Source organism: Podarcis raffonei, chromosome 4, assembly GCF_027172205.1.
Source record: "Podarcis raffonei isolate rPodRaf1 chromosome 4, rPodRaf1.pri, whole genome shotgun sequence".
Taxonomy (NCBI): Eukaryota; Metazoa; Chordata; class Lepidosauria; order Squamata; family Lacertidae; genus Podarcis; species Podarcis raffonei.
In genome coordinates, this window is record NC_070605.1 from 9,822,248 (window position 1) to 9,828,247 (window position 6,000).

A 6,000-nucleotide genomic window follows, 5' to 3' on the forward strand; every position below is an offset into this window, starting at 1 on the left:
CCAGGAATAGTGTCTTGGTTTGAGAACTTTACCTCGGTCTAAGAACGGAATTTGAACGGTGGAAGGGCACTGGCGGTGGGAGGCCTCATTAGGGAAAGCACACCTCGGATTAAAAATGGTTTTGGTTTAAGAACGGACATCTGGAACGCATTGAACTGTTTCCGAGCACAGTTCAAAGTGTTGGTGCTGACCTTTAAAGCCCTAAGCCGCCTCAGTCCAGTATATCTGAAGGAGCGTTCTGCCCGGACACTGAGGTCCAGCACCGAGGGCCTTCTGGCGGTTCCCTCACTGCGAGAAGCAAAGCTACAGGGAACCAGGCAGAGGGCCTTCTCGGTAGTGGCGCCCTCCCTGTGGAATGACCTCCCACCATATGTCAAAGAGAACAACAACTACCAGACTTTTAGAAGACATCTGAAGGCAGCCCTGTTTAGGGAAGATAGATAGATAGATAATACTTTATTCGGCTATAAGCCCACAAGGTAAAACCAATCAATAAATAAAATAGCATTTTACATTCTAAAATATCAACTAAAATATTTCAACACATAATCTCCTTCACGTTACATACAATCTCTAGATGTACCATATTGTGGCCTTGAATATAAAGATGGTGGATAGAGTTTACTAGATTTTTTAATAGTCATGCAGCATTCCATGAAGTCTTTTATATGAAAGAACTGAATTCAGGAATCTGGCAACCTGTAATGTTCTATAAGAGTCAATGTCCTGGAGTAGATAGGCTAGATGTAATTCAGGTGGTTTAGCAACAGTTTCCAAAATGATTGAACTCAGAATCCTTGATCGGGGAACAATATATAAAGGACAATTAAACAAGATATGATAAAGGGATTCTATTGATTTGTTGTCACATGCGCATAAAACAGAGGTTTTACCGTTAGAAAATCTATTGCTCAGCACATTTGAGGGGAACACATTAAATCTGGCTCTAACAAAAGCGAATCTATGTGACGCAACCGATAAGGTAGACAGATATCGAGGTATCTGGGACATAAATGTAATGCCCTGATTTATCGGGGAACATGTACCTCCACCTGTAGTAAGATTTTGTTGCAAATCAACCTCCTCCAATCTTTGTTTGATGACCTTTTTTGCTGTAATTAGATCTAAATTTAGTATATCGGAAGGAGAGATTCCATAAGACAACAGTTTGGAATGGATTTTTGTTGCCCATGGGCTGGTAAATTCATCTCTCCTGTTTAGGGAAGCTTTTAATGTTTGATGTATTACAGTATTTTTTTTAAAAAATTGGAAGCTGCCCAGAGTGGCTGGGGAAGCCAGATGGGTGGGGTATAAATAATAAATTATTATTATCATTATCATTATTATTATTATTATTATTAAGTTCATAAACCAAGGTACCACTGTACTCTTATAAAACTGCAGGTTATTACAATAGTCCTGCCATAGTTCTTATCTGTTTACAATTTATCAGTCAATATTCAATAAACCATTTCTTTTATAAGCCGTCCTTCCCATTGTGGGAATGTTCAGGGAGGCAGGAGAGGATATACTATTTAATAATATCCTTCCTAACTTGCACTAGCAAGCTCTATAACTTAGCAGAGTTTTAACATTCCCCTTTAAACGCACAGTGGGTAGCTGGTTGCAAGCTTGTTCAAGCCTCTTAATATTAGGTTCCTGGTAAGTTCCCTTATATCCCTCTTAAAAGAATAAGCACACGACAATCTTATTTAAAGTCAATAAAAGAAGTTTACTCACACATTCAGTTCACAGATGGATCCCTGAAGGCAGACTTAGTTACAAAAGTATAGACACAGCTGTCAACTTACAGATTTGAAAATAAGGGACCAGCAGCCTCGAAAATAAGGGATCAGCAGCCAAAATAAGGGATTTTAGTCAACCAGCAGCCAAATGAAGCCTCAAGTGGTGGTTCCCACAGTGCAGCAACCCGGCAAAGGGGATGCAGCAAGGAAAACCGCTGTCACCTCTCCACTGGGAAGCGCTGAGCAAAGGCGAGTCCCCAGGCAATGCGGCCAATTTGATTGGCACGAGGCATGCAAGCTCAACCCCCCCAGTTGCTCTTAGTCTCCTTATTGGGTGAGCAACACAGCCAAGCAACACAATTGGAACCTCCCACTTCCGTGGCCGGCAGGGAGGGAGGGAGAGGAGCTGCTTCCTTTGAAACCCGGGAAATTTAAGGGACATCATCAATAAGGGACAGCAGCGGGGCATGGTGCTGGGATAAGGGACTGTCCCGCCAAATAAGGGACGGTTGCCAGCTATGTAGACATGTGGAATCCATCCCATATGGAGATAGTCCCTTTGTTTTCTGTTGGCTGGAAGCCAACAGAGCATCTCTAGCTAAACAAAGGATCCTCGTACTTACGGGACCACCTCTCCTGGTACGTCCCACAGAGGACTCTAAAGTCCATGAATAATAATAGTGTAAAGGTCCCGGGCCCTAAGGAAGCCAGACTATCCACCAGGGCCAGGGCCTTTTCAGTGATGGCTCCGACCTGGTGGAATGCTCTGTCCCACAAGACTAGAGCCCTGCAGGACTTGATCTCCTTCCGCAGGGCCTGTAAGACAGAGCTATTCCGCCTGGCCTTCAATTTGATGTTTATTGACTGGAGTCCCCCCCCCCCCATGACCTCTGAATTTTTGAATTATATTGACACTGATGCTGCATTTATGTTGTATTTTATGCTGTTTTTAAGTCGCATTTTAACCAAAGTTTTACATTTGCTGTTAGCCTCCCTGAGCCCAGTTTTTAAACTGGGAAGGACAGGGTATAAATAAAATTTATTATGATAAAACTGCTGGTCCTACGAAGGAGGAAGTGGAAGAGAGAGAGATAGCTGTGTGCCTTGTCCTTTTCGTTACCTGGACAGGTAAGGTCACACCCACCTCTAGTCACATGCAAGAGGAAGTATGTCCCAGCCCAGGAGGAAACAGGAAGTTCCGACTGGCTGGAGCAAGCATCCCCTTGCAAGTCCACTCTAGGAAAACAAGGAATGTTGTACTTGACTGCTATCTATGTATCACATCCCACACCCATTCCCTTACCAACATTTTGGGTCGCCTCCAAAGAAGTAGGAAGCAGCCACTGACACTGTTTTGCAAACCCGTTGCCCTGAGGATTTGTGACATGCTAGGATAAGTACCCTCTTGCCCAACCCTCATGTTTTCCATGTGTGCAACTTGGAACGCAAGCAAACAGATATCTCTGGATTGTTAGGATCGTCCTACTCTTGTGTAGGACCCTGGTAGAGACACATGCCTGATTGGGTTGTATATTTGTGGAAATAAAACCATATATCCTAAAGATTCCAGAGTCTCCGTTGACCTTCATTCCAAGGAAATAAAACCCTTGGTAACTGCTGGAACCCATGATCATAGAATCATAGAATCATAGAGTTGGAATAGACCACAAGGGCCATCGAGTCCAACCCCCTGCCAAGCAGGAAACACCATCAGAGCACTCCTGACATATGGTTGTCAAGCCTCTGCTTAAAGACCTCCAAAGAAGAAGACTCCACCACACTCCTTGGCAGCAAATTCCACTGTCAAACAGCACTTACTGTCAGTTCTTCCTAATGTTTAGGTGGAATCTTCTTTCTTGTAGTTTGGATCCATTGCTCCGTGTCCGCTTCTCTGGAGCAGCAGAAAACAACCTTTCTCCCTCCTCCATGTGACATCCTTTTATATATTTGAACATGGCTATCATATCACCCCTTAACCTCCTCTTCTCCAGGCTAAACATGCCCAGCTCCCTTAGCCGTTCCTCATAAGGCATCGTTTCCAGGCCTTTGACCATTTTGGTTGCCCTCCTCTGGACACGTTCCAGTTTGTCAGTGTCCTTCTTGAACTGTGGTGCCCAGAACTGGACACAGTACTCCAGGTGAGGTCTGACCAGAGCAGAATACAGTGGCACTATTACTTCCCTTGATCTAGATGCTATACTCCTATTGATGCAGCCCAGAATTGCATTGGCTTTTTTAGGTGCCGCGTCACACTGTTGACTCATGTCTAGTTTGTGGTCAACCAAGACTCCTAGATCCTTTTCACACGTACTGCTCTCAAGCCGGGTGTCACCCATCTTGTATTTGTGCCTCTCATTTTTTTTGCCCAAGTGCAATACTTTACATTTCTCCCTGTTAAAATTCATCTTGTTTGTTTTGGCCCAGTTCTCTAATCTGTCAAGGTCGTTTTGAAGTGTGATCCTGTCCTCTGGGGTGTTAGCCACCCCTCCCAGTTTGGTGTCATCTGCAGATTTGATCAGGATGCCCTTGAGTCCATCATCCAAGTCGTTGATAAAGATGTTGAATAAGACCGGGCCCAAGACAGAACCCTGTGGCACCCCACTAGTCACTCTTTTCCAGGATGAAGAGGAACCATTGATGAGCACCCTTTGGGTTCGGTCAGTCAGCCAGTTACAAATCCACTGAGTGGTAGCATATCTCTTGCTGCTTTGTGCAGCACACAAAACTGCATATATATCTGCAAGTGAGGATTATACGTGCATCTGATGAAGCGTGCTGTAGTTAAGCTTATTACAAAATAAAAAATGTCTCCAAGGTGCTCTTGGTTTTTTCTTAAAGTGGAGTTTCAAAGCAATATGTGGAGATTCAGACAATACACCCAAGGGCTTACGAAGGACAAAAAATAAAATAAAATTCTGATCTGGATTTCCCTCTTATTTTATTTAGAAAATCCATAAGCTGCTCAATCACACGGTTCTCCAAAGAGGGTGCAAAGAAAAACATAGATAAAAACCCAGCTAAAAGAAAGAAACCACTTAAAAACTAATATGCATAACATCGTCGTAATTAAAAAGCAGAAATAAAACCAACAAAAGCTTTGCAAAAGAAATGTAAGTAACAAAACCACGAGCCTGGACTCAAGAGAGCTACTGAAATGGAAAGGTTTTCAGCAGGGATCGAAAGAGATTCAGTGATTGAGCTTGCCTAGGATCCATTTCCCAACAGAAGCAATTCCCCCTTTTCAGAATGGCAAAGAGGATCCCATGGAATGTCACAAACACTTCGACACATTCCTTGAGTCGTCTTAGACGTAATCCCGTTGAACGCAGCATGGAAGGGCATCACTCTTTGCCGGGCGGCTATTATTAGCTGTGTGGCTTGAGCTTTAAATTAAATAAGACTGGGAGGTGCTTAAAGCAAGCAAGCAGATTTATTGCGGCAGTAGGGGGAGGAGAAAAAGGAAGAAATCCACTGTCTTCAGGGCCTGGCTTAAGCGTTCTTGAGAACAACAGAAGGCGGTCCACATTTAGGCTGCCTTTGCGGGGCGTTTTGGACGTTCTCCGGTTGTTGAAGTGGCAGAAGTGGCTTCTGTTCCACTCACTTAAATCTTTTGGCATTGGGTCCTTTGGCCCGGGGGGATGCGGGTGGCGCTGTGGGTTAAACCACTGAGCCTAGGGATCAGAAGGTCGGCGGTTCGAATCCCCACGACGGGGTGAGCTCCCGTTGCTCGGTCCCTGCTCCTGCCAACCTAGCAGTTCGAAAGCACCTCAAAGTGCAAGTAGATAAATAGGTACCGCTCCGGTGGGAAGGTAAACGGCGTTTCTGTGTGCTGCTCTGGTTCACCAGAAGCAGCTTAGTCATGCTGGCCACATGACCCGGAAGCTGTACGCCGGCTCCCTTGGCCAATAAAGCGAGATGAGCGCCGCAACCCCAGAGTCGGTCACGACTGGACCTAATGGCCAGGGGTCCCTTTACCTTTATCAGGATGGTTTTTTGCACCTGTTCTGAAGAGGTTGTGGTTAGTAAAGCTTTGAATCATCATGATGGATTTGGACAATTTTTATTCCCAAAGGAGCCAGCTTTTATGCATCCAATTGCTTCATGCAAGACAATATTAATTCTTCTTCTTCTTTGGCGATCCCACGTAGCTGAGTAAGATTGTCTTCCATAAACGCGGTTTTAACAGTGAGTCCGTAAGTGACTTTGGAGGCCAATTCTGGATCCGCATGTCCTTCCACAGTGGGGACACAGGTTT